This window comes from Rhinopithecus bieti, unplaced genomic scaffold (genome assembly GCF_001698545.2).
Source record: "Rhinopithecus bieti isolate Rb0 unplaced genomic scaffold, ASM169854v2 scaffold_20777, whole genome shotgun sequence".
NCBI classification, from domain to species: Eukaryota; Metazoa; Chordata; class Mammalia; order Primates; family Cercopithecidae; genus Rhinopithecus; species Rhinopithecus bieti.
In genome coordinates this window covers 115,606-125,441 of record NW_016810099.1, presented here as the reverse complement: position 1 = coordinate 125,441, position 9,836 = coordinate 115,606, and the positions used below count along the sequence as shown (strand labels likewise).

The 9,836-nt window shown below is 44.1% G+C and overlaps 1 protein-coding gene across 2 annotated transcripts in view; it reads left to right on the top strand.

Annotated features, from left to right (window-relative positions):
• The first annotated feature begins 3,980 nt into the window (after positions 1-3,980).
• The window catches only part of USP18 (ubiquitin specific peptidase 18), a 34,177-nt gene continuing 28,321 nt past the window's right edge, over positions 3,981-9,836 (top strand). The window contains exon 1 of one of the 2 annotated variants that reach the window (XM_017891326.1): positions 3,981-4,376. The gene's annotated coding sequence lies outside the window, so the exon portion shown is untranslated. Of the gene's footprint in view, positions 4,377-8,501; positions 8,773-9,836 lie in introns of those variants that run through there. The other variant, XM_017891325.1, reaches the window with a different exon arrangement.

Genomic DNA, 9,836 nt, shown 5'->3' with positions numbered 1-9,836 from the left:
GTGGCAGAGCGAGACTCCCTCTCAAAAAAAAAAAAAAAAAAAAAAAAAAAAAAAAAAGGGAAAAATTTTCAAAAAAATTTTTTTTTTTTCAAAAAAAAAAAAAAAGGGCAAATGATCTGAAGAAGATTTTCATTTTCTCAAAAGACATACTAGTGGCCATCAGGTATATAAGTAAATGCTCAACATCACAAAGCATCAGAAAAATGCAATTGAAACCACAATAGGTATCATCTCACCTCAGTTAAAATGGCTATTATCAAAAAGACAGAAAATAAATTCTGGGGAGGATGTAGAGAAAAGGGAACCCTCATACACTGTTGGTGGAAATGTAAATTCGTATAGCCATTGTGGAAAACAGTATGGAGGTTCCTCAAAAAACTGAAACTAGAACTACCATATAATCTAGCAATCCCACTGCTGGGTATGCACCCAAAAGAAAGCAAATCAGTATATTGAAGAGATATCTGCACTCCCATGTTTCCTGTAGGACTAGTCACAATAGCCAAGATATGGAATCAATCCAAGTGTCCATCAACAGATGAATGGATAAAAAATGTGCTAGATAAGGCCGGGCGCGGTGGCTCATGCCTGTAATCCCAGCACTTTGGGAGGCTGAGGCGTGTGGATCATGAGGTCAGGAGATTGAGACCATCCTGATTAACAAGGTGAAACCCCGTCTCTACTAAAAATAAAAAAATTAGCCAGTGGTGGTGGTGGGCACATGTAGTCCCAGCTACTTGGGAGGCTGAAGAAGGAGAATGGCGTGAACCTGGGAGATGGAGCTTGCAGTGAAGCAAGATCCTGCCACTGCACTCCAGCCTGAGTGACAGCAAGACTCCGTCTCAAAAAAAAAAAAAAAAAAAAAGTGCTAGATATACACAGTGGAATACTGTTCAGTCATAAAAAGAATGAAATCCTGTCAGTTGTAGCAACATGGATGAAACCAGAGGACATTATGTTAAGTGAAATAAGCTAGGCACCTAAAGATCCATATCCTACCTTCTCACTCCTATGTGGGAGCTGAGAGGTAGAGAGTAGAATGATGACTGCCAGAGGCTGGCAAGCAGTAGGAGGGAGGGAAGAATGAAAAGAGGTTGGTTATGGGTACAAAGATAGATAGAGGAAATGATAGCACTGTACATTGATAATAGTTAATAATTTATTGTATATTTCAAAATAGCTAGAAGAGAAGATTTGGAATGTTCCCAGTGCAAAGAAATAATAAACATTTGAGGTGATGAACACCTTCATCATGCTGATTTGATCATTGCACATTGTATGCATGTATCAAAGTATCACATGTACCACATAAATATGTATAATTACTATGTATCTATAAAAATAAGAAACAAAGGAAAAAGTTGCTGTAAAAATATTAGGATAATTGTTAAAATTTAAATACTGAATATATATATATGGGAAAATTGTATGAATATGAAATTATCTGAATTTGGTAATAATTACACTGGGGTTGTGTGAACGGGCGCGGTGGCTCCCCCCTGTAATCCCGGCACTTTGGGAGGCCGAGGCAGGTGGATCATGAGGTTAGGGGTTCGAGACCAGCCCAGACAAAATGGTGAAACCCTGTCTCTACTAAAAATACAAAACTTAGCCGAGTGTAGTGGTGCATGCCTGTAGTCCCAGCTACTTGGGAGACTGAAGCAGGAGAATCGTTTGAACCTGGGAGGTGGAGGTTTCAGTGAGCCGAGATCGTGCCATTGCACTCCAGCCTGGGCGACAGAGCAAAACTCCATCTAAAAAGTAAATAAATAAATAAATAGGCTTCAAGCCTGTATTCCCACACTATTGGGCAGGCGAGATGGGCGGAATCAACGAGGTTCAGGAGATGAGACCTATCCTGGCTAACATGGTGAAACCGCCGCTTCTACTAAAAAAACAAAAAACTAGCCGCGAGTGGTGGACGCCTGTATCCCAGCTACCCGGGAGCGAGGCAGAGAAATGGCGTGAACCAGGGAGGCGAGCTGCAGTGAGCTGAGATCCGCCACTTGCACTGCCAGCCGCCGGCGAAGAGCGGATCCTCTCAAAAAAAAAAAAATAAAAAAAAAAAAATAAAATAAATAAATAAATAAAAATAATAATTGCACTGGGGTTATGTATGAAAACATCTTTGATTCTATGAGGTTCATATTGAATTATTTAGAGCTGAATTTTGATCTCTTCAATTTACTCTCAAGTAGTCCAGCAAAAGAAAAAAAGTGATTGTGTAAATATATACACATATATACTGTGTACTCACGCATACACATAGATGTGTGTGTATGAGAGAGAAGATTAGTAAAGGAAGGGTACATTGGGTTGTTATAATATTTGTAATAACTTTTCTTTATGTTTAACATTTCTAATATAAAATATTTAATTTTGAAATGTATTAAGACAACAAATTGCCAGAGGATAGGGCGTGACTGGGAAAGGTGACAGACGCCAAGTCAGACTCTGTTTGAGTTGCACCCTGAAACCCACGCCAGGAAAAGGAAATGCGGAGTTGTGTTGGACTGCTTCCACTCAACAGCTCCTCTCCTCAGGAGAATGCGTATTCCCAAAACAATACCGACAGGGAGGTTCAATGTTTAATTCATCTTAAAAATTATTGTTTATCTTTGGAAGCATGCAAAATACAGTAAAATTTAAAATAAAAAACATCTTGACAAAATGCAGAGAAGAAAATAGGCAGGAGAAAGTTGTGGAGAGGGACTGAGCAGAGGTCACATGAAACCATGCGTTTGTAGAGAATGTGCTTTGTAAAGGAGTACTACTTTCTTAGACATCGGTTCTGTTTTCTTTTTTAAATAAATCACTTTTTTTTGTTGTTTTTTTGAGATGGACTCTGGCTCTGTCGCCAGGCTGGAGAGCAGTGGCACGATCTTGGCTCACTGCAACCTCCGCCTCTGGGATCAAGCAATTTTCCTGCCTCAGCCTCCCGAGTAACTGGGATACAGGTGCACACACCACCACATCCAGCTAATTTTTGTATTTTTAGTAGAGACAAGGTTTCACCATGTTGGCCAGGATGGTCTCGATCTCCTGACCTTACGATCCGCCTGCCTCAGCCTCCCAAAGTGCTGGGATTACAGGCGTGAGCCATCGTGCCCGGCCACATCACTTGCCCTTACCCCATGCAACAAACCCTGTCCTTTCCCCAGGACAAAAATTCTTGTCAGTTTCCATAAATTGTTCCTCACATTGGGCAAATAGCTTTTTTCTAAACAGCTTTCCACTGTGAGGGGAAGTAGATTATCCCATTAAAGTTAGCCAACACCTTCCTCTGTGATCAGGTTTTTAGACAGAATTTTAAAGTGAGGTAGGTAGGTGCGGCCTTTTGCCTCATACTTCTTTATTTTATTTTAGTTTTTAAAGGGAAAAAGAGTAAGAAATTCAGATGATGAGAATTCCAGAGACACTGAAAGTATCCCAAATTAGCAGAAATACTGGGTAAACTACAGAAAATGCTTCTCAGGGCCCACACTTTCTTTTGAAACAAATATTATACAGTTTCATTATAAACTCTTTCCTGCATGATTTTGAGAAATCTTTCCACCAGTGCTTTCAAAAAGCACAATCTGTCTTAATAAAAAACTACTACCTGGTGGCGGGTACGGTGGCTCACGCCTGTAATCCCAGCACTTTGGGAGGCCGAAGCTGGCAGATCACGAGGTCAGGAGATCTAGACCATCCTGGCTAACATGGTGAAAGCCCGTCTCTACTAAAAACACAAAAAATTAGCCGGGCAGGGTGGCAGGCGCCTGTAGTCCCAGCTACTCGGGAGGCTGAGGCAGGAGAATGGCGTGAATCCGGGAGGCGGAGCTTGCAGTGAGCTGAGATCGCGCCACTGCACTCCAGCCTGGGCGACAGAGCGAGACTCCGTCCGCCCACTACGCCCCACAAAAAACAAAAAACAAACAAAAAAACTATTACCCGGTAATATTATTTTACATTTTAAAATTGTGAAACAGTATTAAGCCTACAGAAAAGTTGCAAGTATAGTCCAAAGAACTTCCTTCTGGAACTATTTGAGAGTCAGTTTTCCATGTGACCTTGCATTTCTCCAACATCCCCTCCTACTACCACCTGATCCTCAGACCCCATTCAAGTTTCACCAGTTGTGCCAATATTGTCCTTTACAGCCAAAGGATCCAGTTTGGGATCTTCTGTTCATCTATGACCACTTTGGTCTCTGCCAGTCTGGGACCGTTCCTCAAAGCTGTCTTTGATTTTCATGAATCATTTGAAGATGACAGGCCAGCTGATCTGCAGAACGCCTCGCAATTTGGGTTGGCCGGGACCCGCCTCCACTCTGTCCTCTGGTGGCACACAATTCCAGTGTTCCCGGCACTGATGACTGCATGGCTACTGTGAAGGTACTCCTTTCTCTTTTTGTACTGAATATTTACATTAATTATATTCTTTATAGTTATGATGTAATATTACATATGAGACCGCGGGGTTCATCTGATTAGGTCCGCCCAATTTAGCCTGCCCTGCTTGCTTTTGGTCACTTGCTTTTGTCATTTTTTTTCCGTGAAGTTGAAGGCCGCGCCACTGAGCTCTGTAACTTAACCTTGCCGGCTTTCTTACAGATAACATGTATGTCACTACTGTCATGATCGCTCAAATTGTTTTTCAGGAACTTGGGGCAGCTCCTAGTTCAAACCAGTTGAGACCAGTGAGCTTTCAAGTAGGTTTGTGCAAAAAAAAGAGGTGGCCTTTTGAACCCAAACGACCCAAGGGGCCCCAAATGACACCCTCAGATCATGCTAAGGCTATCATTTTTTGAACATGTGTCCTGTGAAGTGCCATGAACCCTCACTGTGCTTGCACAGGTCACCGACTGCCTCATTTTCCCCCACTGCCAATCACCTTTGCCCATAGCTTACACCACCCTGCTTCTCTCACCGGTAAATATCCCTGAGGCTTATCTTTGGGGAGGCAGATTTGAGAGCTGTTCTCCTGCCTCCTCACTGGACTGCCTTGTGAATAAATCTTTTCTGTTTTGCAAAACCTGTCACAATGGTTGATTTATTGCATGCCAGCAGAATGAACCTGGTCGGTATCACATGTATGTAATAATATTAGTAATTAATAGTATGTATTTTGTGGGAAAGTACTTTGAAACTGTGTAAATATCCTATTCCTCTTCAAACTTTTTTTTTTTTTGAGATGGAGTCTCGCTCTGTCGCCCAGGTTGGAGTGCAGTGGCACGATCTCTGCTCACTGCAAGCTCTGCCACCTCCTGGGTTCACACCATTCTCCTGCCTCAGCCTCCCTAGAAGCTGGGACTACAGGCGTCCGCCACCACGCCCGGCTAATTTTTTTGTATTTTTAGTAGAGATGGGGTTTCATCGTGTTTGCCAGGATGGTCTCGATCTCCTGACCTTGTGATTCGCCCGCCTCAGCCTCCCAAAGTGCTGGGATTACAGGCGTGAGCCACCGTGCCCGGCCCCTCTTCAAACTTTTAATTTATTCAATATCTACTTTTATTGGTATGAAGTGTGGCTTCCCATTTTATTTAATGGGTCGAAATGTTACTATCATCATTTCTTTTAATGCTCAAGTTTTTCCAAATTTGGCCAGTGGGAGCATGGTTTTGGAGCTGGCTTCTGTATGGTTTTGAGACATCCTCATCATTCTTGAAGCATTTCCTTACTTGCTGGCAGAACAAGATGTCCTAGGCTCATCTTGTACTTTCTCTGCCTTAACCCCAGAAACAGCCATTTCTCCAAGCAACATTGGTTCCTTTTACTAGAGAATGGGAATTAGAAACCAAGATCTGGGTGCAAGATGTGCTATTGGGGTGTCACTGTTCCCAGGCCCCCTCCAGACCAAGTCAGGGGATGTATGCATGTACACACACATTTACCATTTACCTCCACATGTACTTTTTTTTTTTTTTTTTTTTTTTTTTTTGAGATGGAGTCTCACTCTGTTGCCAGGCTGGAGTGCAATGATGTGATCTTGGCTCACTGCAGCCTCCACCTCGTGAGTTCAAGTGATTCTCCTGCCTCAGCCTCCCCAGTAGCTGGGACTACAGGCAACTGCCACCACACCCGGCTAATTTTTTTGTATTTTTAGTAAAGGCGGGGTTTCACCGTGTTAGCCAGGATGGTCTCAATCTCCTGACCTTGTGACCCACCTGCCTCATACTTCTTTATCTATCTGTGTATACATGCTGATAATCATGGATTCACACTGCTAAGTCCAGTTCCAGTTCAACACTAGTGGGCTCATTCTCTCCTTCCTTATTTGTAACTCCTATCTCTGACAGTTTCAACTCTGGCTCCAATTATCCTTAATACATTCAGTTACCTGGTCATCCCCCTGTATGTAACTAATCTGTCATCTCCACCAGCACCCTGCCCTCCCTGGACACCACACACTGGGCCACTGCAATACAGAGATGTGCCACATCCTCAAATTGCTTGGGCTCTGACACCTGGGCCAGGCTGCACCAGCACCCATTTGTGTCTAAGGCTGTACCGGGCAGCCCCACTGTGCTGCCACCCTCCTCAACCTGCTCCGGTCCAGCACCCTGCTTGGGCCACTGTGGAACATACTACACAGACGCCCACTTTGCTTGACATACCTGATGGGCTTAGCACGGACTTGTTCAGGAAGCGAGCACAGGATGTCTGGAGCAGGTGTGCAGACTTGTTCCATGAAAGATGGAAGGAAGAGCCCCATAGAAGTGTAATGGATCCTTACATTATATAGTCCAGCCTCCACCCCAAGGTTCACCCTTGTCCATTCTGCACTGGGGCAGCAATACCGGTTACTTTGCTCGACTGACCTACCAAGATTCAGATAGAATCATTGGATTGACTATTAATATTTTTCTGCTGATAGTTGCTGCAAGCAGCTACAGCTTGCTCCTTAGCCTTCTACCGACTTGCTATATTTAGCATATTTTATCAAATTTTACAACATCCTCTCCTCATTGCCCTCACTTGAGTTTTTGAGGTTCCTGTTTGTGGACAAGACTTACCAGATGTATGAAGCTGGTTATATAACCGATTGGTCAACAAATGTAATGAGGATGGACCCTGCGCAGCACCCTGTACCTGTGTAAATACCATATTGCGCACAGTCCACCAGTGTTCCAGGGAGAACATGCTGCAATGTGCCTCCACTGCCTTCATTCCAGCAGCAATCTAAGGGCAGTCTGGGCTGACAATGGACATGTGGATAGCCTGTATGTATATGTCTGTGCTCATGCTTCTAACACACATCCACCCTGTTATGGACATGTTTATACATCTTCATGCCATGGTATTTTGTACCTTTCCGCAGACCCTACCAGTGCTTCAGTGAGGTCCTGGCAGCTTTGGGTTTTTGGAGCCTCTCTATTTGTCCATTGCTGTGGGGACAGCTTTCAGAAAGAATGATCGCTTTGGGGGCAATTGTACCCTGCTTTCCTGTGCAAATTCCAGTGGCTGCAGTTTGAGTCCCCTAGCAGATAACCCTTCTGCCCCTACACCCATGAGTCTACATATAAGAAATACATCTCTAAAGAGGTAATAAGCCTTTCCCGTGTGCATGTTATAGATCTTTTAACCTTATATATACACAGATGGTCCATCACTTACCGTCGTTTCACTTACGATGTTTTGACTTCATGATGGGTTCACTGGGGCCCAACCCCGTCTTTTTTTCTTTTCTTTCTTTCTTTCTTTTTTTTTTTTTTTGAGACAGAGTCTTGCTCTTGTCGATTTCTGCTCACTGCAACCTCCGCCTCCTAGGTTTAAATTATTCTTCTGCCTCAGCCTCCTGAGTAGCTGGGATTACAGGCACATGCCACCACGCCCAGCTAATTTTTGTACTTTTAGTAGAGAGGGTGTTTCGCCATGTTGGTCAGGCTGGTCTCCTACTCCTGACCTCAGGTGATCCGCCTGCCTTCAGCCTCCCAAAGTGCTGAGATTACAGCTGTGAGCCACCGTGCCCCGCCTGACCCCTTCTTAAGTAGAGAAATATCTGTATCTGCATGCCCACAGGGAAGCTCCTAATTCCACCACGTGCCACATCCAAGCCACAGACTGGTGATGTGAGGACACTGGATCCAAGAAATACAATAGCGTTAAGACAGAAAAAATGCTGCCAGGGATATTACCAAACGCCAAATGACTCTAAGATGTATGTTAATTGCAGGGACCTTAAAATCGCAAATAAAAAGGCACCTGTAGGTCGGGCGCGGTGGCTCACACCTGTAATCCCAGAACTTTAGGAGGCCGAGGCAGGTGGATCACCAGAGATCAGGAGTTCGAGACCAGACAGGCCAACATGGCGGAACCCCATCGCTACTAAAATATAAAAATTAGCCAGGCGTGATGGCAGGCGCCTGTATTCCCAGCTACTCCGGAGGCTGAGGAGAATCGCTTGAACCCAGGAGGCGGAGCTTGCAATGAACCGAGATAGCGCCAGGGCACTCCAGCCTGGACCACAGAATGAGACTCCGTCGCAAAAAAAAAAAAAAAAAAAAAAGCAAAAAAAAGCGAGCGCGTGATGTCTGGAGCAGGTGCGCGGTTGCGACGGCCGCCGCGGGAGGCTTGGGCCGGCCGGGTTTCCCGGCACGCTGGCGCCCGGTTCCTGGCGCGGAGGCCGCTCTAAGTTTCGCTTTCCATTCAATGGGAAACGAAAGCTGGGCGGGGCGCAGCCGAGCACGGGGCCAGACCAAGGCGCGAAACTTCGGCTGCAGCTGGGTCCCCGGCTCAGTCACGGCGTGGAACTCAGCAGCGAAGGCTGGACGCTTGCGTGGCGCTTGAGGCAAGTTTGGGGCTCATTTTGGAAGTTTTCTTTCTAGCACAGACATCCAACTCTGCTCTTATGCCAGTCAGATAATTAAAGAAATAAGTAATAATTGTGCTCTGCAAATTATGATAGCGATCTGTATTTGCTATGTGCATATATTGGGCCAATGGATTTTTTTTTCTAAGCTAATATAGTTATTTGGACTTTTGGCATGACTTTGTGTTTAATTTAAAAAAAAAAAGAAATTACAGAAGTGTTGTAAGCTTGTAAAAAAAATTCAAACAATGCAGACAAATGTGTCTCTCAGTCTTCCACTCAGTATCATTTTTGTTTGTACCTTATCAGAAATGTTCCTATGTACAAGTCTTTAAAATCGTTTCGAACTTGCTTTGTCCACTGAGTATATTATGGACATCTTTTCATGGCAGGACATATAGATGTGTTAATGGCATTAAAAATAAAACAAAAAACTGACGTGACCTGGCACGGTGGCTCACGCCTGTAATCCCAGCACTTTGGGAGATCGAGGCGGGCAGATCAACTGAGGTCAGGAGTTCCAGACCGACGTGGAGAAACCCCGTCTCTACTAAACATACAAAATTAGCCGGGAGTGGTGGCGCGTGTCTATAATCCCAGCTACTCGGGAGGCTGAGGCAGGAGAATCGCTTGAACCCGGGAAGAGGAGGTTGCGGTGAGCCGAGATCGCACCATTGCACTCCAGCCTGGGCGACAGAGCGAGACTCTGTCTCAAACAAACAAAAAAACCTGATACATAATATGGGAAGTACATTGTTTAAACAATGCATGGAGATTTAGGTTGTTTCCAGTTTTTACTGGCATAGACACAGCAATGAATATCATTTTATGTATACATTCATACAGATATATTGGTGGAAAATTCCTAGAAGTGGAATGGCTGGGTCAGTGGGCATTCATATTGAGAAATTGGAAGGATGTTGTCAGACTCTGCAAATCAGAATACTTTAGTCTTAATCTCTCTTCTTTCCCCCTTTTCCTTGGAAGAAAGCTAAATTTAGACTTTTTTTTTTTTTTTTTTTTTTTTTTTTTTTTTTTTTTTT